We start from the raw sequence: 27,875 nt of genomic DNA, 5'->3' as shown, positions 1-27,875 counted from the left end.
CTGTGGAAACATACAGAACACTCTCTTGAATTCAAGGGAAAGGGAACATTTTAAGATAATGTATTTAAAATGATGCACAAGATAATACATGTGATGGGTTGGTGTGGCCCTAAATACAATATTGGGTTTGAATTGTTCATTCATTATAATAAAACCTTTATTATATCAACCTACATAAGTTCTCCTATACACTACATCGCTCCTCCAGCACATGCACTTCGCTCTGCATCAGCCAATTGGCTTGCTACTCCCTCACTGCGAGTCGGACCCAGGTACCCCTCAATAAAAACACAGCGGTTTTGCTCTCCTTGCTCCAAAAGTGGTGGAACGAGCTCTCCATTGATATCAAGACAGCAAATAATATCTATTTCTTTGGTCGCAAAATGAAAACCCACCTGATTCGATTGTACCTTGGCCATTACATTTAACACAAAAGAAAAAGAAAACTGCACTTTAAGAGTTCAACCCATTTGAAACTAATGCAGCAGTACTTACAATGGTTTGTCTCATGAGAAGCAAACCTGCACTTTTCTTGTTGTTGTTAGTTTGTATCTTTATGGATTATTGCATTGTCAGTTGCTTTGGATAAAAGTGTCAGCTAAATGAAAAACATATAATTTAAGTTAAAGGTGAAGATTCATACGACCCACATCTTTGTACGGTACACCCCTGAACCTTAAGCCAGCAGATAATAAGTTAAGCTTAACTTGAAACTTGAAATAGTAGTAAACAGTTAACATGACCCTGAGCAAACGTAGTACAATTATTTTGTGGCCAGGATCATGGCAACCTTAGAACTCTGGGAAATTAAGGGTCCGGGTCAATAGATTGGCATATACAATAATCACCTGTCAAACAGCGTATGGTCTTTGTTGTATGGACTACAAACATTATGTTTTGTGCAAATATGCAAGCTTAAGAGGTAGATGTTGTTACCTTGGAAAAGAGCTAGGCTACTGTACATGTTAGTCTTTGCTTAGCTAACGTACTTTATGACTATATTATCTTTATACAGACATTAGAATGGTGTGTATACTCATCTTACTCTCTGCAAGAAAATGAGCACGTTTCCCAAAATATCAAACTATGCCTTTAAAGGGGATACCAAAGGGGGAAAATGTATGTTATGTGGTTGCAATACATTATCTGAGGGGCGAGTGGACACGAGACAGGCGGAAGGAGAGTATGAACTAATGAGCTGCCAGGGAAGCTTCCTCACAAACCTTGATAATAACAACCATCTGTTTTTACCAAGACACTCCAGGAAAATGACATGTTTCAAGGTTGCAGCCGCAGACCAAAACAGGATGAACCTCAGATCACCCCAACAACTCCTGTTTGTGTGCTACTGTAGACAACCATGCCCTTACAGAGTGGCAGCAGGATGAAGACGCACAGATAGGCAATTGAAACTGACGCACAGTGTCAGTGGATACTACAAATGCTGCTTACATAACATGATAAGCAAATGGGTCAATCAGAGTTGGACAACAATGATGCAAACCTGTGTGCTAACAGGTCGAGATATCCTGTCCAAAGGCTTAGTGCGCTCAATTCAATTGCCCACATAACGTCAGTCGGGGCCTGCCGTCGGAGAATTCCTACAGACCCAGGAGTCACTTCCTGTCGATCGAGGCAGTGTGTCCCTATTGCCATGGAAACTGCATTGCAAAGTGAGCACAGGAGCCGCTAAACATTGCGCTCTTCCTTATGAGACTCCAGAGGCCTGATGGACTCAAGGCACAAACACATGCACCTAAAAAGGGAGAGGTAGCATATCCAATAATGGCACAAGAAGTGTGTGTGTGTGTTGGGTGGGGGGGAGGAAGGGGGAGGAACATAGGGGGTCCATTGTTTCAGGCTGGAAGGCAGAAGTGTTGGGAGGGGGGGAGGGAAAGTCAAGGGGAAGCTAAATTTAGAGCACCTCCGCTCAAGTATTCCAAATATTCTTACGTGTATTGGAATTCTCACGTATACCTTTTGTTACTTTATTCACTTCCAAGAATTACGTCATTATTATGCAGCCATGATTTGATTATCATTGATACAATTACATTCCCTTCCATACATTTACAATTTACCCTCAGATTGACCTGCGACTGTATTTCTTTACATTCACAATAACAACAATTATTATGTTATAAACTAACTTGTTTGCTGCTAAATGTACATCTCTGTTGACAGTAGAAGTGATGGTAGTTATCGTACAAATAAGAGCCTCAGAGGAGAAGATGAGATGGTGCACATGGGGTTAAATCTTCATGTGCATGTTTTGGGTCATTTCCTGCTGGCTGTACAGCCTTGACCTGCTGCTGGAGACCTGGCCACACACACAGACGGAGACACACACAGACACGCACACAGACACACAGCCATCGCTGACCTACACTTCCTGTCAGACAGCGACACCCCCTTGGAGAGCCTGATCTGTCTCCACTACGTCCCCTGCAGAATCCTCTCACCCACTTCTGTCCACCTCATTGTTCTTCACACACTTGAGCATATCACTAGGGACAGCGGGTGTACCGACAGCAGGTGCTTCTTTAAATAAGCAACACATTATTTGACATAAAGGCACCTCCAACTTTAAGTCTCCCAGTGTTGTTTAAAGAAGTATAAAACTCATCCAAGTATTGGAAACTTTGATCCATCCACATTTTCTTTAATGGAAATATCGAGCACATTTCATTTGGTGCTTTTCAACAATTAAGGCCCTGTCAGGTATACCTCTCCTCCATTCCCCATGTAATATAAAATTGAAGTTATCTGAATAATTATAGTAATCAAATTTAATAGGTTAATAATGCATTTATAAAATAATGCATAAATAGACACAAAAACATAAAACAAGAAACCAAATTCTAAATTCTCACAATTTTCTCCTTTCACACCTTTTTTGTTTGTTTAATTCATGCCCAACCTAAGGTGGAGGGCTGTTTTTAGGCCGCCAACGCTACTCTATATCTTTTCGGCACTCAAAGATTTCTTCTTGAAATCCTTTATCATTACATATGTCTCAAATGTGTTAGATAGAGGAAAATGCATCCTTATTTAATGTGTCCTCCCTCTTCTGCCACTATGCTCAGCAGCACTCTACCTATGACGTATTATCTTTATTGTATGGAACATCTTGTGTGTGGTTTGATTGGGTGTGTTTGTCTATGTGCATCTGGTTTACCCATTAGAGCTCCAGAATTAAGTCCCTGACCTGGTGAGGGGCACAGCGCACTGAGGTTACGTGTGTTAGGTTTCCGTCCATTGCGAGGAGTCTGATATCACTCAGGGTGAGGTGTCGGGGTGGGAGCATGGTGTGGAAAAAATGTCTTGTGGCGGCGTGGGGGGGTTTGCCTGAGGCAGCAAGGTGAGGGCAGTGAGAAGGAGACATCAGGACTGAGTGTATCAATGGGCTTTCCTGGAGGGAGACAGTGTGTGTATAACAGTAGGGGTGTTTGACAAACAGATATTTAACAAGGTTTTAATGACATGCTGCAAATGGCCCATGATCAAAAACACAGAAGAGACCTTGGTAGATCACACACGCCAGGCCAGTGTTGTTAAAATCAACATTTTGTGTTGTAAATTAGCTTTCGCGCCTCAGGCTCTCCCATTTTCTACCTATAACACATGCATCTCCTCATCTCATTGTGGCCACATGCTGCTGTCTGTGATTACAGCCAAGTGTTTACAGTTCTCTCATATTAACACTTGTGTTAAAACAGCATGGGGTACCATCCTGTCCCGGGCTTTTTTTTTAGGAAAATGCACAAAACTTGGTTTTCGGGGTTGACAGCACCAGCTTAACGGCAACTCCCAATATATCTGCCACTCTGAGCATGTATAAAAGGGCTTTACTTTGATAATGAAGCTTTTTTTGGACTCAACATATTGCTGTAAAGCAAAAAGAAGAAGGAGAAAAGTGGATTTTAACTTATCATGTCAATTAAATCAGGAATAACACGGTTCAGCATGCACCTAAATATCGTTTGAGAAATGTGTTGCAATCTTTCTTAAAAGTATTGCCTATTCAAATCTCCATTTGCCTTTTTCTCCTTTTATCCAGGGCTACAACTGCCAATGCCCAATTTCACAATACACATGTAAATAAGCAATGGCACTACATCTTTGAGATTGCACAAGTCTGCATCTGCATCTTTGTGTGTGCGTGCTAAAGTGTGAGCGTGTGTGTGTTATGGGTGTGCAAGTACATGTGTATAATGAAAACCAAATGGTGGGGTGTGTGAGTGCATGGTTTCTCTCCTCCATCTCTAATCAGACTGCCCCCAGGAGTACGGTGTGAGCGCGGACTCAGGGCTTAGAGCGCTGAGCTGCTACATAAATCAGCTCTGCCCATAGAGAAGCCTGAATACATGCGAACCCCTCTAACCTGCGAATGAGCCATGAATGGTTGTCCACTGTTCTGTTTTAAAGGTTTGTTCTTATCTTGGTCTTCGGTAATGATTAAAGGCGTGAAAAGGGGATGCAGAGGTGATGAGTTCGGCCATAATTGATGACCGAACACACTGAGGCCTGGGTGGTCTTTAATGACAAGGCCAGGTACTTTCTAAAAAAGAAGAATTCATGTTCTATGCTTTCTAAGTTCTTCCATCCATCTCCTTTCCTCTCTCTTCAAATCTCCGTTTTTTTATTCCATACCTTCCTTACCCACTCACTCCCTTTCAATCCTCATTCCCTGCAGGAGGTGGCCTCTCCCTGTCCTCCATCTCTCCTTCTTCTCCCTTTCTTTTCTCTTTCACATCTGGTCAGGCAGCTGTGGCTGGCCAGGGTTCAGTGGGGTGGGAAGGTGTGGAGGGAAGAAGAGGAGAAGGAGGAGGGTGCTGGTGGTGGTTGAGTTTTGAGGAGGCTATCAATTGCAAAGCCCAGGGCACAGTAAAAGAAAAAAATGGACACAAAATGTGCACTGTGAAAAAAATATGTTTTGAAACAAATCTCTTCAGTTTTTCTCAGTCTATTTATCACACTGTCTCCCTGTGCACTATTAAACTCTATTAAAGAGAGCAGCAGTGCAGGGGGAAGGGGGTGAGGAGAGGCTTGGGGTTTAGGGAGAAGCAGGGGAAGAAGGGGGAGAAGGGTGAGGGCAAAGATTTCAATATCTGATTTCCACATCTTAAATACATTAATTTATCTTACCCCAGGGCTCTTTTAAACTCGGGAAAAAGTGGAGGACGGGATGGGCGGAGGGAGAGGGAATGGGGCGAGGGTGCTTATGACATTTTCATTGTGGAATCTCGTTTCTATTGTTTCTGTGGTCAACACATTGCCCTAAGATTCCACATGCCATCATGGCCACACAGAATCCGAGCTGCTAAACGGTCACAGATGGTATTACACGCTCTGCACACATGCAAATGTCTTGATTCCTGTCAGGCTTAAGACTTTTTTTTTCTGCAGTATGCCAATGCGAATGATTTACCGCTGGCGAGTGCGCCAGTTTGTTTCACATTCCAGGATGTCATGCGCGCCATTGTAATGCCAACTTGCCCGTCTTTGTCAATCTCCACCCTTAGTGCCAGTTCCTTTGCACTCCAGCTAAAGTTCATGACCCCTCAGAGTTCACGTTGGGACGAGGGTCTTTATGAGGGAGAGTGAACTATTCGCTTTAGTCTCACGTGACTCTGTGCATATGGTAAGTCACCCCGAGAGTGGAAAAAGCTCCATTTACAGTTTCTTGCAGTTCCTTCCAACTTATTTTATGGCCAGCTTCAGTGAATGAAGAGCCAAACAAACAGAGAGGGATACATATGGCAGAAACAGAGACATAGTGATGGACCTACGGCATCCAGCAACAGAGAGTAGGAAGTGAGAGATGTGTGGGAGCCAGAAGGATTTTAGAGTGTACAATTGTTTTGTGAATCATGTTTTCTGAAAGTGTGCATGCATTCGTCAGTGTGTATGTTGTTCTGGGGTACTTGGGAAGGTGAACTCATGCTCCTCTTGGTGCAGGAAGTCCCTGATTAGTCTTAACGAGAATTGCAGACCATATTAATGCAACCACACACCTCTCCCTCCCTCCCGCCTCCTTTTCTCTCTCACTCCTGCCATCTGCACTCTCTATACTCTCTGCCAGACATCATAAACCCACTGCAGAGCCCAGAGACACACACCAGAGCACCGAGGGGGGGCAGGCCAGCGGTTGCCACGCACTCAGCCCCCTCTTGCACATTCAACCCCTACAATAACAGGTCTCTCAAACAAACACATGCTGCGGTGCAACATGCGTAGTACACACACAGGAGAAATCTTGCACCATACGACAGATAGTAAAGTTCTTAGCGCAAACATTTACACACCTAAACAAACACAGAAGGTACAGGAAAGCAGAACACTACACAGGCATAAACACTCACAACTGCAATGAAACACACTTTTTTTTTGTCTCCAAACTTATTTGCATAGAAAAGAATGTGAGTTTGGAGATCACAGATAAGGAGAGCTCTGCGCTGAAGAGAAGGAAAAAAGAGAGAGAAAGAGAGGGGATTGAAAAAAGGTCTGCTGGTGAGCAAGTCTTATTAAATGTTCCTGCAGATGGACAGACGGGGCGTTTTCATATTGAGACATGGATACCCTCTCCTCTATTCTCTTGACTCCCACCCACACATTAACATGTGTTTCACATTCAAATGCGGAGATGTGCAAACCAACGGCCAACCACTCTGTGTGACTGGCAGCCCGCTCTCTCACACTTGCTCTCCCTCTCTGTTGTCATAGAAATGAACGTACAGAACAGTATTACGCCTGTGTGTGTATGCGTGTGTATGCATGTGTGTGTTTTTAAAGGCTTCATGAGGGGGCTTGAAAGTGTTTCGTAAAATGAAATCAACCTGTTGACTTCAGTTTCAATATGAATAAAAATGACGCAGCTGAGGTCTAGTGATGCAAACTATTTGAAATCCATTTGCTGATTAAAATTGTTTTGTTTAGCTCAGAAAGCAGCGTATGTGTTGTCTGTAGTATTCATTTTCAAACCCACATCCGTTTGAGTATCACAAAGCAATCACATCAGTGTTCATAACACCGTGACGTAAAGGCTGTTTTCACTCTAGTTTGTTGCTGACTTTAATTGATGTTCTTAGGTTCAATACAAAACTGACAACTGATCATAAATAGCAACCAATGACTGCATCATGATTATTTATCTGGTTTACATGGTCAGTTAGGTTTCTTTGAACCAGGAAGGAATACACTGCATAAAACTCCAATCCAAAAAACAAGTTGGTCTGTGACACTGATGACTCATTACAATTTGAGGTTACGGCACAAAAACATATGAATACCAATACATACATTTGACATGAAATTATACTTTTTTAATGCAGTTTTTATAGCAGGTGTCATCCATCCTGTACAATGTTTTTGAAACTATACCTCGGCTGCTACCAAACTCTGAATTCCTGTGGTTAATCTGCTGAGGCAGGCCCAAGACCTTTAGGGCCCAAGGAGAATCTGATAGATCTGTGCCTTTATTTCTAATAGCCAATGCAAAACTGATCTGTTTAATTATGAAAGAGCCCCCCCTAAAGATTTGTCGTTGTAATGCCAACACTCGGAAATATATTACTTATGTTTGAATCGCCAAATTCGGTATAGAGGCTCGAAAATGTGCATCAAATCATATTCCACAAATGAGTTAAAAGCACCCTTAAGAACTGTGTTGGAATAGCTTACCTAAAATGTATCATTGTTATAACCTTTACATTTGCTGTAGCGCCAACAAATCTGAGATCCAAATATAGTTTGCATCCTGTACAACACTGGGTCTACAAAACCGTTTGTTCTCTAAGTACATAAATATTTCTAATAATGAACATGGGGACACAACTACATTTTCTGGAGGGCACTTGGTGGCTACACAGCTCCCACCAGGTGCATAATTCATTTTGGAGCGGGGGGTGAGTCAGTGGGTGGGGGCTCAACTTTGTCCTTGCAAGAAGAGGGCAAACTCGTCATGTCTATGCGCATGTACTGTTTATATGTTCGTCTACATGTAAGCCAGCAGGAGTTCCGTTTGATCACAGTCAATGGACATGTGAGGTCTGAGTGAGCGGATGAGGGACAGACACATACACAAACATAAACACACACACACACACACACACACACACACACACACACACACACACACACACACACACACACACACACACACACACACACACACACACACACACACACACACACACACACACACACACACACACACACACACACACACACACACACACACACACACACACACACACACACACACACACACACACACACACACATAAAAGAGAGAGTAAGATAAAGGGCCGCCGGAACGAGGAAACACATGGCATCATAAGTCTGTGAGTCAGGTAATGTCTATGAACATAAACGTTTTCATGGATAAGAGAGGCTCGAAGAAAGGGTGGTGGGCTGCAGACAAAGGCAGAGATGAAGGGGTGGGATCGGGGGTGTCTCTTTCTATGTCGTTTACCCAGCTGGAGGACCAAGAGACCCAGACAGAGCCCTGATGTCACCTACTGTACCCTAACGCCTCCCAACTCCCCTGCATCCTGTCCCCGCCGGAATGATGTCACAGACCAGCTGGGGATGTCACGTCCACACCCCCCGATCCCCTCCGTCTCACCCCTCTCTCAACTCGGCTTCAATCAGTGACGTCCCACTGCGACCCAGGACAGTCAATGGAGCACGTACCAAACACAGACAGAAAGGCAACCATGGATACATCCACGGGGGCGATCACACATGGATACTCAAATCTATAGCACATACATCAATAAATGATGTAATGTAGACAGAGCGAGTAAATGAAATGCTAATAAATACAACAACATAAACGGCTGCGTGATCCCGTAACACAGTTAACTGGTTTATTGTTTTATGTAATTCACTTATTTCCAATATATTAGTGCAAAAAAGGAAATGACACAATCCCAAGGAGAGCAGCCACCAAACACTGGAACACGATTCGAGGCACTGCACCGGATCCAGTGACCTCGGGAACCTTTGCTCAGAAAACTCAAAGAGAACATATGATCCAAACCAGTCCTGACTGCTGCTGATTTGATCACAATATGGCTTCCAATTACAAGTGTAGAGCACGTGAACCAAGCTGGGGAATTAAAGATATGTCTGTTTATATCAGTAACGACGACTAATAACTCAATTTTGGCTCATAAATCACTGTTTTGCTTGCAAGCAGTGTGTTAAAAACTCACATTACAGGCTAGATAACTAGAGCTGGATTATGAACCGCATTCAATACTGTCTCATCACTAGTGGGAGGAAGTAGGTGACAGATTTATGGGAGAATTCGACCATAAAGAGCTCTCAAGCATGTTCAACCTCTTTGGGCCACCTCTTAGCAATAAAATGTTAGTGACTTCCTGTTTCAGAGAAAAAGAGAGGACATCAGTTGTAATATTCAACACAACTGTACTTTTTGTAGTACCCTTGTACCGTATCATTTCTGCCGGCTGGTAAGTGGATAAACAGCTATAACAATCATTATAAATAAGATTGAATAATCTGAACAAGTTCCTGAAATTAAAATGATTTAGTCACAAAAACACTTGAATTATTAGAAATGCCATCACTTTAACTAATTTCAGTAAACAATATAGAAATGAAATTCCTTAATTTATTACCAAAATATGAGTTACACTCAGAACTTATCCCACTGTATCTGTTGGATTTTGTGCGGGACAACGCTCATAAATATAAATGGACCTTGGTGGTGGTCAACTATATAAAGATTCAGTACAGTGTAAATCCTTTAAAAACAACTTTTATATTGAGGCTGACATTCACAGGATAATTAATCCCTGACTTTATACATATTGGAAAAACAACATCTTAAATAAATAAATGTTACATTGGCTTATCTCTGTCAATACACTACAACGGAAATAAAGTCATTTATTCATAAAAAGTCACATTTGACCAAATATGTGGTTTTGATACTACTGTGAAGCTAAATGACTGCTTTAGTTGATGCTTATACAACAAGTTTGAAAATTGACATGAATCTGGGTCCAACAAAAACATAAAGCGTCTTTGAGTTTCATGAAAAGCGCTATAAAAGTCCCATGTATTATTATTATTATTATAATTCAATTTGTCGGCTGAATCATTTATTTTAGCATTTGTGAAACTGCTCTAAATGATTCACCAGGACTTTTATTATTATTATAACTTTAATGTTTAAAGGAACACAGCAATATACAAATGCCAGTCTTGTCAATTGCTGCCTGTCAGTCACTCAAAAACCATTGAAAAATATCAAAATGGGGAAATTCCTGCTTTCAGTTTCCTGCTCATTTACAGTGAAACAGCTCTGTTTTATTCATGTGTTTGTGTGTGTTTGTGTTTGTGGGAGATAAACAGTAAAAGAGAGAGAGAGAGAGAGAGAGAGAGAGAGAGAGAGAGAGGGAGAGAGAGAGAGAGAGATTCATGCCCCCATAGACACTGTGTTACGTGCAGGCCAAGAGGAGAAACTGAACACCACAATCTTCCTCTCTTTTGGCAGCCCCCCCCCCCCTGAACCCACCCTGTCCCCTGCTGGCCACTGTCCTTAACAAAACACACACACACACACACACACACACACACACACACACACACACACACACACACACACACACACACACACACACACACACACACACACACACACACACACACACACACACACACACACACACACACACACACACACACACACACACACACACACACACACACACACACACACACAGTGCCCTACGTTCTCACACACCCACGCTAAACCACACACACTGTACAAACACTCTCTGAACTTTAATATCGGATTATGTTTCAGCGATGCACATGCGCGTGTGACATACACAGACACATACACGCTGTCCTTCTGAAAACACACACATCCTTTCACTTTCTTTGATGGATGAGGAAATGCTCACACAAACATATAAACAAAACCTCCATCCCAGACCCCATTACATCTGTATGCTTTTCCTAGAGCTTCAGTTGAGCCTTTCAGGACCTGATGTATCCAGCAGCCCCGCCTCCCCTCCTATCCTCTCTTTCTCTCTCCCCGCTCAGGCCCTACCTGATTGTCTGCTTGTTTTCCCTGGCGGCTCCCAGCTTCCGTTCCCAGGCTGGGAGGTGGGAGGTGGGAGGTGGAAGCACAGTCTACGACACATACTTTCCACCCCTGAAGGCTGAGGGCCAGCGGCGGTTCCTCCTGTCCACAGGCCCTAGGGCCTAGAGGAAACACTTAAGCCCTGCTGCTGCACACCAGCTTAAGCCTCCTCTTCTGGCTCAGGCCTGAGGTAGAAGGATGGAAGAGATGGGTTCAGAACATGAGAAAGTTATGAGAAAGTTATGAGAAAATGCATACAAGTGAGGATTCAGAAGGAGAACAATTGTCTGCATCTGAAAAAGCATCTTTTCTCTCTGTTTCCGCCTGCGCTTATTCTTTGGTAATGGTAAGCTTTTTAATTTTTTTTTCTCAAAAATACAAAAAATCTAACATTTCTGGCCTTACATTTTAGAGTGTATTGGAAATACTTTAGATTTTGAAATCAATGCTTGCCATCCTGCAGTGTCACAGAGTCACAGCTTTCTGGATCGCCTTCTCAGTGATTACTTTGAAGCCACTTGTGAAATTGTTCTAGTTAAGTAAAAAGTGACACTATCACCAAAGTGCTTCGGAATAATTATCTTGTTACCATGGATATTTGTACCAAATATAATGGCAATCCATCTGTTGTTGAGAAATTTCACTAAAGACATAAAATGTTGACATCATTGTGTCACTTGAGGGAAAGCCCAAAATCAAAGAGGTCTGTAGGATTCATCTTTGGGGACAATGATGTCTGAACAAAATTGATCCATAAAATCCTTGCTGAGATATTCCAGTTTGGACCAATTCCATCCACATGCCTGAAAACAGTTTAAGTCATCTCTGAAAGCAGAAGGGAACAAAACAGAAAGCCATAAAAATAAACCAGGCACTCTCTGTCTAAGATCTTCACTAAAAGTTACCTGAAAACACTTCAATCAGGAGAGACGTTGATGTATGAAATACATATTTATTACTGGGACACATAATATGATTGAAATAATGATTGCCAGAATTGAGACAGAAGAATGGAATGGTGTTTGGCGATTAGGCCCCGGTTTGCAGGATTATCATTCAGGAGGGGAAGAACCGCTCCGAAGAAACCCCTCGGGGTCTAGACACTGGTGGTGGTGATAAGTAGGTGGGACCGGTCTGAAGGGAGAAGGATTAGCTTGGTCCTGTAGGAGACGGGAGGCGAGAGGGGTGGAGGAGGGTTGCGTATTGTCACCTGAAATGACAGCTGACAAGAGGGAAGAGCAGATATAAAGGGATTAGCAGGGTGCAACGATAGGCTTGTGAGAATGGAGAGAGGAGTTATTGGTAAGCTGGGGAGTGACGCCCCCGGTCACTTAATGAGGGAGGAGAGGGTAAAGAAGTGACGTGTAATATGAATGGAGAGCTTGGTCTTCCTGCTTGAACTTGCGATAAGCTTCATTAGTATGGACGCACATTGTTCAAAGATATAGACATCCTATACAGTATGTGGACAGTCTGAGAGATTTAATCATCCAACTAAATTCAAACATTTATTGAGAAACATAGGAGGAGAGGGAGTTAAAGCAATGGCAGCAGAAAGAAACGATGGACCATCAGTGGGACGGGAACAATTTGGTCCTAGGTGTGCTGCAGTAAACAGTTATTTGTCTGCCTCTTTGATGGTGCACCTGCAGGTCTCCAGCTTTTCCCAGCGGGACTTCCTGCTTCTATAGCGGCTCTTCTGAGAGTCAGCATGGCCCCTGTGATTAGTACAAATGACTCTCATTATGTGGTAATGCTGTAATTACATGACCTAAAGTGCTGCCCTGCTGTAGTGCACTGCGACTTCTATCACTGTTAGTGACAGCATTCGTACACCCTCCAGTCTGTGAGAGCTGTTACTCATTTGAAAAGTGATACAACTTTCCCCTGAGTTGTTTTCCTCTGGGCTTTTTCATTAGGTAGTTTGTTTTTTTCGGAGCTTGGGGATATGCCATTTTATTACTGTGTAGTGTTTGATATAGTCAGACATGGAGGTGAACCCAAACAATGTATGCAAGGCTCTCATGTTAGATTAGTTCTGTTTCATATGAACGGAGTGCTACGGTAATCCACCCAGATCACATTATAGTAATTTGGTACCCATTTCCTCATTCAACAAGCTTTTATGTTGGTCCAGTAATCATCTGCAGAGAACTTGAACTGTACTGTTATACCACTAAAGCTCAAAACCAGCTGTACAGCCAATAAAAAGACAAGTAAGGATGTGTTATTAGACATTAGGTCTTCTCTGCCATACACTGGTACAAGGACCGCACTGAAAAAGCAGATTTCTCCAAAAATTGGCCTGCCGGTTTGCCTCAGAGCTTGGATCTGTTTTTAGTGGTGAGTTTGGAGGAAACACAGACACTTACCATTTCTTGCAGACTCGGCTTAAAAGCAAGAGTGGCTTTTGTAAAACATGAGTCAGAAATAACACTTCAGCGCTGAATGATATCATTTGGCAATTTACCTGAAATTCTGAGTTGTAAATCAAAAAAGAAACTCCTCATCTTCTTTGCAAGTGGGTTATTAAGTGTAGATACATGTAAACCCCCTTATTAATTTGATGGTGATAGTCATGGAGTTATGACTATGATCTGATTAAGGGTTATTAAGGTTAACCAGAAAAAGATACCATCCATGTGACATAGCAATGCTGATGGAGGCATGACAGAGGTGCAACCGAGCAACAGCTGTGACACTTCCGCTCCGTGAGCATTACTGATAACAAAAATAATCACATAGTCGACATGATCAGTGGGTTAGATTCCTTCACGAGATAAAGTATAGCCTACAGTGAGATGATATAGATATGACTACCTTTTCAATTTGAACTAGCTAAAAACGATTGGTCACTTGTGTTACTGAAAGGGAAATGGGTGTAGTTTGGTTATAGAAACGTTCAAAATGAACTATGAGCAATGCAACAACTGAAGGTTGTTGTATGAAAAGGTGGAGATGTATTAACAATTCTTATAATGAAACTGCAGTAGAGTAAAAAAAAACAAGGTTTACAACAAAAACAACTTGAAGATGAAGTAAAACTAGAAAGTGAAACTCACTGGCAAACAGAAGGTGGTTGGGAGTTACTTTCTTACAGTAGCCCAATAACCATGTATTAGAGAATCATGTATCTTGATGTTGAGGGGATTGCATCATAAGAAACTTCTGAATACGATCACTATTCTAGTCCATCTACCATTTTTCTCTTCAAGAATTGAAGGTAAAAAAGGGTGAGTAATTAATAAAGAAAGGTTTTGTTTGTGGTGAAGTTGCCAAACTGTAGCTACCATTCATGAAAAACCTTCACTAATGAACATAAACCAGGGTTTTTCCCCAAATAGTCCCCAAACCAATGTTTAGTCTGGTTGCATTCACTCTTTGACACTTGGGGTTCATCCAAAGTGCTGCATCCAATCTAGTCAAGTTTAGCCCCCACCTCTTTATATTCTCACATGCCCTAATGCCCAACCTCTATCCAACACCGGGTTTGACCTAAAGAGAAACCCCAGACACAGCCACGCACTCCTCCAGGTCATGATTTAAATTCTTGCCTGAGAATAACATCTTGCTACTACAGTTTGACTGTCCCTCCTTTAACTGCAACAGTCTAGTCATATCTCTGTCCACTTGCGACACTGACTCCTACACATGAGTGTGAATCATCCTCCTCTCAGTTTAGTTGGAACTGCAGTCATTCTTTCTCAAAATCCTCATACAGATTAAAAAAAAGCTATCTCCCGGACTCCTCTTCCGACCTCCGGCCCTCTAACCCGGCCACTCAGTCTTGAACCCAGGCTTATATCCTGCATTTCCTCAAACATATCCAAAATGTACAAGCATAGGATTTGTTATTATGAATAGAAGTCAGTTGATAGACATTTTCATTGTCTGAATTGTTCTAGGGATTTTGAATGCTTAATCAAATAGATATACAACAATTTTAGCACTGGAAATTGGCTAGTTAGTGAGCAGCATTCTCTATGAATTGTGAATGTATGGCAAACATAAGTCTGCGGTATATAATCTATATAGATTTTTAAAAACATTAGTTACGTCTGGTTATATGCCAACAAAACAAGTCAAGGTGAAGTTAAATCTGTTTTTCCCAAAAGTCACTTCAACCTTTTGTGTGAAATTGTCCTAATTAGCAAGTGAATTCTTCTCATTTGGCCAAATATTTGATTTTGAGGTCGCAGGGACTTTTTCCTTAGACCACAAATTCTAATCAGTTCATCCACTTGAGTCCAAGTGGATATTTGGACCAAATTTGAAGAAATGTATTAGAATGGGACAGATAAACAGTGTTAAACTCTAAATAATTATGCCTGCGGTCAAGGCTGTTGCATGCAGGGATGACAAAGTTTACAACAGTTACTTACTGTACAGTCAGAATGCATAACATCTGAACTAGGCTGTTTCAAAACATGCTTGCAGAACAAGAAATCATTTGGCGGCTCATTTGCATTTCTTTTTTCTTATTTTGAATTTTCCGTTCCCATATTTTTTAAGTTTTACTCACCACAAAAAGGACTAAACTCCAGCACAAGAACATCTTCTTATTAGAAACACATGAACATAAGAATCACAATTTTGATGGCTAAATTAAATTATTCTTGTAGTTGGGTTGTTAACTACCCCAGATAAGAAAAAACTTGTTGCCTTAATTTTCGAACTGTTGTAACAATGCCACATTTTCAGTTTTCTTACAAATTTGGATGCATTTCTTACACAGTAAAAGTTTGTTAATAAAAAGTTTAAAAAAAAATTCATTCCAATTATGCTTAAAGAAACTACAAACACATGGCCAGGCCAAAAAAGAACATCTCTGGACGCAAAATCGATTTCAACCAAGATACTGATTTAAACCCCTGACCTCCTCCCTCTCCCCATATTATTAGAGGGCGTGAGTGGACTAATCCTGATTGAATTACATAGTAAACTCACTTGCTGGGTATCCAGAGTTAAGACAGTGTCCTCTATGTACCCTGCACTCAGAACAGGAAGCTGCCAGCCTTTCTGAGATTAAGCCTGTTTCCTCCCTCTCCAGTGCACTCCCAGCGACCCCGTGGCCCTGTGACCCTGCGACCTTCCTCCCAGTACGTATGGCACACACACCATCAGACAAGGAGTGTGCCAGCTGGCGTGCGACTCACACACACACACACACACACACACACACACACACACACACACACACACACACACACACACACACACACACACACACACACACACACACACACACACACACACACACACACACACACACACACACACACACACACACACACACACACACACACACACACACACACACACACACACACACACACACACACACACACACACACACACACTAAATCATTCCTCAGAAAATGACACTTGAGATCAATTCGAAAACAATATGGCCTTTCCTGGCACAGGACTGGTATGCTGAAGCATTCTGCAGACACAACACGGTCACATATGTCAATACTGTATCCATATACAGCACTAAACCAGTACCATCACCCCCCCTCCACCACCAGCAGTATGACCCCTGCCCTCCCCCTCTAACAAATTGAGGCAGTAATTTTTCCCTCTTGCCGAGTTTTATGAGCCATAATGTGAAGCACCTGTAGCCACAGAGAGGCCAGACGAGGGCTGCAGGAGTCCATCGGTGACCTTCCTTTAGTCTAGCAAGAAACACATACACAGGTAGGTTCACAACTTGTGTTTCATAGGTGCATCTTTTATTTGCCATCGATCCTGAAGCAGGTGGTATAATATGTATCCTATTGGTGAACACCTGAATTTTCCCATTAGGCATTGTTCAGAATAAATGTCTGAAAAACGTTTGGATGGATTACCATGCAGCTAGTACATATTGGTATTTTCCTGCCTTCCCATTCACAGTATATCCATCATACCATCAACATGTCATTACTTTGGTTAATCGACCATTAGAAAATGTGTGTTTTACCTTGAACATTATAGCATGACAGAGTTGCTAGCGTAGCTGTGGCAGTAATCAAGTGAAATATAAGAGATAAAGAGGAAGTGATAAAACGAAAACACTTCCTCAGAAGTGGTAGATGCAGAAATCGTAATCAAGTAAATAGGCCTGATAAACAAACCATGTTTCCTCAGTATATGACATGCCACCTAAGCCTGCACCTAAAAATGACTGTACATAACACAATGACTGCAGACATCTGAGGTCACATTTAACACTCTTGAGGTTCATGGCACTTGCTTACTTAAATGGAGGGTAAGATTCCTTTCATCTGACCGTGTGTGTGGAACGTGTTCTATTAAGGCCACATTTAACACCCAGGCACTCAGCGCTCTATGAAAACAAGAGGTCGTTAGTCAGAGCACAAGGCCGTAACCTGCAGTTCTCTGAGGTTTGAGGTCAGCTGCTTTCTATTACCTCAGTGGGTTGACATGATGCGGACTAAACGCTTATTCTCCCTGGCCTAGTCACCAAGTTTGGATACTAACACTGATGCTATTGATGGCCTTACCACAGGGGATTAGTGCAATTCTCAAGCAAGAGGGTCTCCAGTCCTTAGGCCATCAGCTCCTCTTTTGTGTTATTTCTCTGATGCTTCTGATGTTTTTTTGTTGAGTCACTAAGAGAAAATGTGTATATGTGTGTCTGAACACTGAAAACAAGCTAATCCTTTCACCGGGTCACTGCTGCGTTATCCACATCCATAAAAAAAAACTTAAATCACTCTCTGTAAAAGTTATGGAGTATGCGACTATGACTTTTAGTTAACCATGCTGTAGGCTTATGGATGTGGTTACTTGACACATCGCCTTTAATTATCAGCAAGGAGTCATGAGCAGAGTGAGTACAAACTCCTATTTCATCTGGCTAATTAAAGCAGGACTTTCAATTGAGTTGATTGAAGCAAGGGTATAATTGTCATAGGCAGCTTGTCACCACAGTTGTACCACAGACTATAACTCTGCTGCAACTGTATACTGAGGTGTGTCTTGTGTTTATTCATGTTCTGTGTGTTGTTTTCCATGTCGCCTGCTCAGAATACTTTCTTTTTAGGTCACAGTTTTTTTCTCCTCTCTCCTTGTAAGTCACCCATCTAAATACATCAGACCCACAAATGTCATTGAGAATGAAAACAAAATAAGAATTAAGTACAAGAAAAAGGGGGCAGGGACAATATGCCTGTAGTAAAATATTAAAAAAGATAAATAAAATAAAAAAAATGAAATTACAGCATGTAAATATACATCTTTGCAGGTACTACTTTCTGACATCCGAGTAAAGTTTGAGTTTTTATTCCTTGATTCAAAATGCTTTGCCTTTCCACATACATTAAAAATCGATCGATCAATTTCTTTGTTTTGTTTTCCTTCACACGCACACACCTAACTTTCCCCCTCACACCTGGTCCCATACCTTGGCCTGTGGTGTCTATGGCCCACAGTAGCTGAGGTCCTTGGCCTTCATTTGTGTTATTCAAAGACATTTTTTGATCAAGTTTTAGTTTTACGGAGTGAAAAACATGTTCCATCAATGAGGATATGGCTGCAGGGCAACACAGCTTGTTTGAAATGCAAATGAGGGCTTCTTCTTCCTCCCCTTGGTACAACCAGGACTCACAACGGTAATTCCCCTACTAATTTATCACTGTGAATCAATCTCAAATGAATACATTACTTTTAGCGGAAGTATGCCATATGTCATGAATCAGAAGCTTCAGAAAGTGTGTTACAAGGAAGTTTGAGTGGTAACCTGCTCTAAGTAGAAACACTTAAAGCCTTTGATAAACATTCTTATCTGGAGGTGAGATGTTAAATATGATCTGCTCACTCAGAGCTGAGAGCCAAAGCCCAAGGGGAGTGTGTTTGTGTGTGTGTGTATGTATGTGTGTGTGTGTGTGTGTGTGTGTGTGTGTGTGTGTGTATCTATTAGTTTAAAGGCAGTTGTCCCCACTTCGCCTCTCTTCCCCTTCATCTGCAGCGCTGAGGGCCTTTTTTTATCATCTCCATCTATGAAACAGACAGTAATGCGTGCCCACCCATGAAGTCGACTCTCTGAGTGTTAATGTTCTTTGTCTGTGTGACTGAAACTGTGTGTGTGGTGTGCGTGACTGTGTGTGAGTGAGTGAGTGTGAGTATGTGAGCGTGTATGTGCATCTGAGCGTGTGTGTGTGTGTGTGTGTGTGTGTGTGTGTGTGTTTGTGTGTGTGTGTGTGTGTGTGTGTGCCAACCAGCAGGCCAGGACAATGCTGCTCAAAATATCTTGGCTGATTTATAGCATCTCCTCAGGCTTTGGAGAGTTCCCCTTTATGACTAAAGACTGCAAGAGGTCTGAGCAGGGACAGCCAAGCTATCTATCTATCTATCTATCTATCTATCTATCTATCTATCTATCTATCTATCTGTCTGTCTGTCTATCTATCCATCTATCTATCTATCTATCTATCCATATATCTATCTATCTATCCATCCATCTATCCATCTGTCTGCTTTAAACACACACAAGCACACAACAAAAGAGCACTTTATCTACACGGCTTAATGTAAACACCAAAAAAAGAGGAATTAAAGTAAAGCAATACACCAACGATGCATGCATAATGAATATATAAGCAAAATCTGACTTTCACTAAGGAACGTTTGATCCTTTTGGCATTCAAAGGCGCCTGCACTCAACCACACATTTGTGCTGCCTTAACTGCGGTCATGCTACTCACTCGTCTAATTTCTATTTCTGAGAGAAAACACACAGTGAGGTGCCAACTAGCGTTAGCATGAGAAAAAGCATTGCAAGTACATCAAAATGAAATTGATGAACAGTCCTTCCCTAATACACCAAGGTGGAGGAGAATAGAATAATGAATTGGACTTTGACATGGCTTGCATGCTGATACTTTCATATGCAAATAGCACAAGTCATAACTCAATGATAAAATAAGTCATTTCGATTTTTCATAAATGCACTAAAGTAGCAAGTTTAGATTTGTATTCAATCAATTGAAGTGACAATAAAAAACAATGTATGCTCCTTAAAAATGAGCAAGCACGATGCCCCAACTTGAGGTGATCTCGTCACACATATTGTTCAAAGATCATAAAACAACTCCATACTCAGTCAATATTTTCATAACTGCTAAAGTCACTTGTCAGGAAAATTAAAATATGGGTTGCTTTAAGCTGGTAGGACAACCTCAGGTATGTTTTTATTTGGTTGTCTGTCGTATTTTTGATGAGGCAACCCGTGACCCAGGCAGTGATCTAATCTGCAGCTCATGTTTCAGTTGACTGTTTATGGCCAGTTGGATTCTTCATCTATCAGTGAATTCTTATCAGAGCTTCAAATTGGGCCATTTACGTCCCACCCAGGCGTTCAGCGAGTTACCACAGGGGACGTGTGCTATTCACAAGCAGGAGGGTTTGCAATAGAACGTCGTCTATGGACATAATCTTCCTCCTGAGACCACCAGCTCAACTTATGTGGTGTTTTTCTGAGGCCACGTCGGTTCTTGAGGAGGAAAGTCTACCCAGCCAGATATGAGAGCACCATGACCAGGACACGGGGGTGACGAGGGGCCGGCGGAGGGATGGTGGGGGGGGGCGATGTTTGAAGTGGAAAGAGATCCTAGAAGCATTTTATAGCTTTTTCTTATGCCCTTCTGCAGGGAGAAAGCAAAGGGGTGTTGTTTTTTTCAAACACATAAAGTTTGAGATTTTGATGATTTATGGAGAAAGGAAGAGAGAGAAAGAGAAAGAGAGAGGGGGAGAGAGGGAGGGGTGGTGGCAGGGGGGTTTAAACATGATGCAAACCATTTGGAGTGGGGAGCGGAGGTTGCCAGCACAGCCTGCTCTGTTTAAACTGGAGAGGAAGTGACCGTATATACAGCATGCCAGCAAACTCCCTCTCCCTCACTGTCTTTCTCTATCTCCTCTTTTCTCTTCAGCCCTCACTTTCATACACACACAAAAGGGGTTTCAGAAGCTTCAGAGTGTACGCACACACTCATCCACAGAGGTCAAATGATGGCCATTGGTTAAAGAGTGTGTTTGTTATTCTAATATTATGTTTCTTTACATCACCGTCACCAGGCCCATCACCGTTATTATCATTATTACTATTATTACAATCTGGAAGGCTGGGGGGTACACGGGAGAGCGAGAATGAAGGAGCGTCGAGGGGAGAAAAGAGCCAAGAAAGAGACTGAAAAATGAAAGACAGAGCAAGAGGGAGGAGAAGAGGTCAGTGTTTTCCCTCAACACTCCATGACTTAATCTGATTCCGCTCTATTGAGACCTTCCCAGGAATGAGGATTTGTTATAAGAAGTGAGAGACACAAGAGAGAAAAAAGATGAACAGTGAGGAGGGAATGATGGAGAGGAAGCTGATGAGGAGGTGAGAAGAAGAAGGGCACAAGAAAGAATAGAGAGGGGAAAGAAAAAAATCATACGTAAATGGTGTCAGGCTCTTGACACCGTAGCGTGTGCAACAAGTAAGGGTAATGCAAAGCGAGGTGATCATTATTAAAAAAGAACACAGGCGAAGGGCATTCTTTTTCAATCATGGCCGCCTCGCTGCACAATATACCCCTTATTACATGGCTACATACTAAATAACCCAACGACCCAATATTAATGGAAAAAAAAAAAAAATACTCTGTTCCACGACGCACCAACAGCTCGAACTGCAACAACAACATAACTGTCTGTAAAGAGTTTATTTTCCACTAACCAGTACTTAAACAATGCCAGAGCGTCCCATGCCGTGTTCCCGTTAGTGTTTACTTCTTGTCTGCCTCCTTAGCAACAGTGATGTTATGCTTAGCAGCGGTGTGTTATCGAGTATTAATAGCCTCTGAAATGTCCAAATTGACCAATCAGAATCGAATATTGAACTAAGCCGCGTAATAAGCATTGTTAGGATACTGAAATCAAATAACCTGCCATTTCTTACATAATTTACAGCAGATTCAAACATCAACATTATACCAGCTGACAACATGGATAAGTATAAACATTACAAACTCCACAGCAGCGTTAGCAAACAGATGTAAAACAGCAAAACCAGCCCTGCACAGTTTTTGTACAACTTGCAGTTCACACTGACACACAATGCTACATTGCAACTGAGTCCTCCTCAATCTGCTCAATGTTCGAGTTCTTTGCTTTGTTAATTTTTTCAAGCAAACTATAAACAGGTCAATCTCTCTGTTCCACTACCATCCTACTTAGCCTATCTTTCCCACTGCACAAGTTGAGCTGATGGACATTTGACTGACACAACTATGACAGGGATAAACAATAAAAAACATCAGAAAAGTCTTAGACCCAAACTCAAGAAACAAAACACAGTCACAGCTGTAGGATTCACCGTGAGCATTTTAGCATAGGCATAATAACCGGATTCAGCATGCAGCTGTTGTTGATGCAACACTAGGTTTGATAGATTTTGGATACCTAGCTTGCCTGCCGGGTGGTGATAACCAAAGTTAAGGTTCAGGTTTTCCAGGGTTGTCTCTCTCAGTACCTACTGATTCCCCTAGCTTGTATTTGGCTCTCAACGTTAGGCCCATTCTTTTTACTGAGGATGTAAAACATCACAAAAATATAATCAGATTGTCAGATCAATAGTCAGATTGCAGTGGGTTTAGCTCTTAATAGTAATCTTACCATGTTCACAAATCTAGGAAATCACTAGATTACAACTATCATGATGACTGATAATCAAGATCCTCCAATAACATGACAACAAATAATGCCCAAGTTCCCTTTTGCGTGGTTTCAACCATTTGTGTTGTTCAAGCATACATCAAATTGATAAAGAATGAATAGTCCCTTAACTCTTGTCTGGGTTATTTCTTTACCAAGCTGACACAGAGGCCACATATTGCTGTGGTGTCTGCCTAAGCTGTGGTGAGCCAGGCTAGACCTCACCTACCAAAGCACTGTGGTCTGGTGATGTCATCCTCAAAACAACATGGTAAAACTAATTGGTTTATGATCACCTCCAAATTGGCTCCCAGTGGACAATCAAACAGAGGCTAAGTGAAAGGTTACTTGGCAGTTCAGAGGTTTGACAAGCTGCCCTGCTCTTCCACTTTTAGTTCAGACGGAAAAGAAAATCTAACACTAGTATACCAAGGGCTCATTTTTACTGGTTCTGTTTCATTTTTCCAAATTCATTTTAGAAAGAGGGTCATAAAGTTAAACCCAATAAAAAGCAACAGACAGGATCTGTCACCTCAAAGTATGCCAACTAAAATAAAATAAGATTTAACCATGAGCCCCTACATTTGACACCCCTTAACCAAAGAAGAGCTACAGTGGAATTTGACTTGTGCAACAATAGATTGGACAAAGCATGGCGTTTCTTTCCAACTTAAGGAAAAATGACTCAAGATGAAAGATTGAATGTTTTATTACCATTTTAACGTAGTTGATAGGAATTTGCTTTAGAGGTAAAATAAAGCAAAACAAAAACCTCAAGAAGTCTCATGACAGACATAAAACAAGTGATAAAAACATCAAATTACGATTATATGTTATAATGTATGGCTGCTCTTTGCTTCCTTATGTGGAAGTAACCTTACCACATGTACATTCTTTCATTTAAGTTTTCTACACAAGGGTGCACAACACAAGCTGTAAATGCTTCAGAGTATGCAAACACACGCCCACACGTGTGTGTGCGCCTGTGCTTGTGAGTGTGCACTGTTCCGTTGTGTTGCTGGTGGCTCCACTTCAGGATTGTGTCGAGGCCGTCTGTAATAAATGTGCCCAGGCAAGTGGGCCCAGAAAGATATATCACAAACAGGAGGGGAGGCAGAGTGCACAGGGGAAGGAAGAGGATGGAGCAAGCGGGGCTGAGAGGGGAGCGGAGTGGGGAAATAAATGAAGAAGAGGAGAAGGGAGATGGGGGAGGAAGGGGAGGATCGATTGGTAAGGAAAAAGAGAAAAGGGGGCAGGGGCTGCTTTCTCCTGGGTCCTGCTATGTTTCCCATTATGTAAGCCCTGGTCACCGGCAGCATGCCAGCAGGCAAAATAAAAGAGTCTCTCTGGCTTGGCACGGCTCGTATTTTCCTATCCTCGGCACGGGGTCAGGGAGGGGTCAGGCAGCTGGATGGGGCGCTGGGGGGATTGTGGGGTCTGGGCTGGCCTCCAAAACCCAAAAGGCCCAAGGTTCAAGTACCAGCTGAAAGCAATCAGGGGGAAATCTGGGAGTGCCACAGCTGCTCGCAGCAGCGTTGTTCTGTGGCTCAACTCTCTCCCCGACTCTCTCTTGTCCCACTTCTCCCTTCTCCTGCCTGCTTCCCCCCTCGTCTTACGTCTTTTGACTGACGCACACCCCAAACACGGCATACTTTAAAGATGAAGCCAGAAGTACATGTATGCTGGTATGTGAGCGTGCACATGTGTGGGCGCTCACACTAATGCTGTGTTTGTGTGCATGTGTAAATGGGGTCACTGAAAAGACAAAAGGGATACAAACAATGGCAGTGGTGCAGTCTGCTTAGACCACAGTGAATCTTACACTGTGACATTGTATGTGTGTTTGACCGCAGAGCCTGAGTATCCCAGTGAATGTGCATGTCTGGTGCTGCTGTTTTTGCACAAGTGTTTACGTATGTTTGAGCACATTTTTTAAATACCATCAAATATATCGTTTACATACCAAATATTCCCTGCAATGCAGAAAATGCCAACCTTCAATACAAATAAATAAGTATATTAAAAACAGATGGGGTGATTTTATTTTCTAATGGTCCAATCTTCTCAGAGTTCATGATAAATGGCAACAAATACAACACAATATTTTAAAAATTATGTCCGGCTTGGTAGGCACATTTACATTTCCAACAACCTGTTGTAACACACACTTTTAATTTGTGCAGCCAACTGAATGGAGAGGCCAGATACAAATAACTTTGCTGAAATTCTGCAAACAAATGTTTTTTTTACTTTAAACTGAAGTAAAAATGGCATACTGAAAAGGATGATGTGCAATAAAATCTGATGGAAACAGGTTCTTGATTAAACCTTGACATTTCCATACTTTTTATTCTGTCCCTTTTACATTCTAGCAATTATGCAACATGCGTTACTCTGCCTAAAGATTAAACAAAACAATCAGACAACAGCTTTCTTTCTCCACAATGTAGTTAATATGCACACGTGATGTTCTAAGACATTTGTGCAGCTGTCAAATACTTTGAGGGATTATGGCTATAATAATAATTTTGACTCCAACCACTTTGATTCCACTGATCTGTTCTTCAACCACCTCCTAACTGTTTGTGCAGGGCCACAGAATGCATTGATGATATTTTGGAGGAGGGTGCATTGGTTCCTCTGTGTAAGACACAGTTAATGGTAAACTGTGTACACACACACACTGCTAGTGAGGTGATAGCAAAGGAGAATGCAGTCCAATAAAAAAACAACTCAATAATAAAGGAGATAACGCCAGCAGTGTCGACGATGACCATTGTGTCAAGACTCAGGACTTGCACCTGAATATATTTTCCAAAACCATCAATAAAACAAAGTCACTGGATTTCAAGTGAAATAGTAATAATGCTTACAGTGTTACAGACACTTGCACAACTCCCCCAAAGTACAATGAAGCTGTTTTAGCCTATTGCAGAAGCTCAACAACCCTTTAATACAACTTGTATTGTTAGAGCTTACTTTTACACAGTTTTATGAGAATTAATTGTTGTGAAACCACTCATCAGCTAACGGGATTAGTAGCTACAGGACCAATAAACGAACTCCCGAGCCATTTATCTCATAATGGGCCAGAGATAGTACAGAGCATTTAGCAGGGCCATTAAGCTTTGTAAAATGTTTATGATGGGCCATGGATCTCCGTTATGTCTTGCTTAATGTGCAGAACAGATTGTCCCCTGGCCTGCTGTGTGTTCAACAAGCTGGCACCGCTGCTCTTGCTGGAACAAGAACCCTCAGCGCACATGAACCAGGCCTGCAACCCCTGCTATCATCTGTATTACCCGTGCTGGTCTCTGGACTCCCTCAACTCATGCCCCCTATCCAGACACCTAGGGGGAGGAGGAGGGAGGGAGGGGTGGAAGGGGGAGATGGTGGAGGCAGACAGATAGAGCAGCAGTGTGATAGAGAGTGGCAATAACAGAGGAAGTGATAGAGACAGTGAGCCAGCCAGCTGAGCAAGACCCCAGACACAAAGGGCTGGGATGACACACACACATGCTACACACAAAAACGCAAACACACACGCACACACTTGTGGTCCAAGAAAAGGGGGAACTGAAAGATAGGACCGGTGCCTGGGGCATCTGCTGGAGGAGACACCCATAACCAGCCGTCGGTCCGTGCTCAGCTCGGAGTGACGGAAGGAGCAGGGCTGGCTGTCGTCAGCCTGGCCCAGAGCAGGAAGTGTGCTGGGGATAAGGCGGCCATGTGGCAGGATGTTATGGATTTCTAATTAGAGCAATTCATCTGTCAGCAAGGGCGCGCTTTCACTGGAGCTTTCTCTGGACCTGCTCTCGCCGGACCCCCATACTTCACACTCCCAATTCACCAACACTTTACACACACATTCTTCAACCACGGCAAACATGAGCAAACGTGTCCCAGGAGACTTCAGAGTCATTGCTTGTCCAACATACTTCACCCCGGACTGACTACACCAGAACTAATATTTCAATCACCACCTCTAACACCAACCAAATCAGAGGGGATCCCCAGAGAGAGTTTATTCTTCGACAGAGTAAAACCATGACTGATAAGGAATCGCCAGTGCAGAAGGTGGAGAGGCTGGGATTCAAACCAGTTGTCTCAACACATAAGTAACCAATGATGCAGTATTCTCAGTTGGCCTCAAGGCAAGTGTTGCAGAGAGTTGGCTGTTCTCTGGACAAAAACGCAACGATGCTAAGTCTGATGCTCCAGTGGTCTAACAGTGCGGAGCAGAGAGCTCCCCAGGGAACAGACCCTGCTATTGTGTTACACCAGATATCCTGCTGCTGCTCTTTTGGACAGGAGCTGATGATCATACAAATAAACAAACAAAGGGGAGGTGAGCTATGTGTCTGGCATTAGTGTACAAGTCTGTGTGTGTGTGACAGAGTGATACTATCATCAACTGATAAAGACCTGATTATTGGATACAAATGACTGACGAGTACAGGAAAAAACATCTGTGGGTGACTTGAGGAGCATGACCTTTTTGCAATGCTAGCAATACATCTGAGTTGTTGCACTTGATTTTCCAACAAACAAATGGATTCCAGAAAATAAAAGCAGAATGTCAACCCCCACAAGCAGAGACAAGAGGATGGTAATGTCTGTTAGTCAGAACACGTGGCCCACCACTTTGGTGCAGACGAGGGATTGTAGACAGTTTCGTTCACAGAGGATGAATCTGCATGACTCTGGTGATCCCGACTTTTCATCTGTCTGCACCAGCCGGTCGAATGTATAACATGTAATTATCTGTCACGAGTGGGATTATTCAAAACACTAACACAAGCTGGCTTGATAGATCATGAGTTCTCATTGACGTCAACTTCTCACAATTAGTCATTAAGGCAGATAAAAACACTAAATAAAGTTTCACTTACAAAATAAATCATGGTTTCCCCAGTGGACACAGGAAATATATTCACTTCCAGAAAAGTGGCTATAGAAATGTGTTTTCTTTTTAATCCTCATTTAGTATGAAAAATATTGTCCCAAATGTTGGATTTATTATTAATTATAACTTGACGGACCCAGTACTATA

At 42.2% G+C, this 27,875-nt stretch overlaps 1 long non-coding RNA gene across 1 annotated transcript in view; it reads right to left on the bottom strand.

The window, feature by feature from the left end:
* The window catches only part of LOC307037966, a 74,667-nt gene that overhangs the window by 26,158 nt on the left and 20,634 nt on the right, over nucleotides 1–27,875 (bottom strand). The window contains exon 2 of the long non-coding RNA XR_013807841.1: nucleotides 11,093–11,310. This is a non-coding gene — a long non-coding RNA (uncharacterized lncRNA). The remainder of the gene's footprint in view (nucleotides 1–11,092; nucleotides 11,311–27,875) is intronic.

The sequence above is a fragment of the Notothenia rossii genome, assembly GCF_949606895.1.
Source record: "Notothenia rossii genome assembly, chromosome: 4".
NCBI lineage: Eukaryota > Metazoa > Chordata > Actinopteri > Perciformes > Nototheniidae > Notothenia > Notothenia rossii.
Note: the sequence above shows the minus strand (reverse complement) of the source record. Positions and strands in the feature narration are given on the sequence as shown.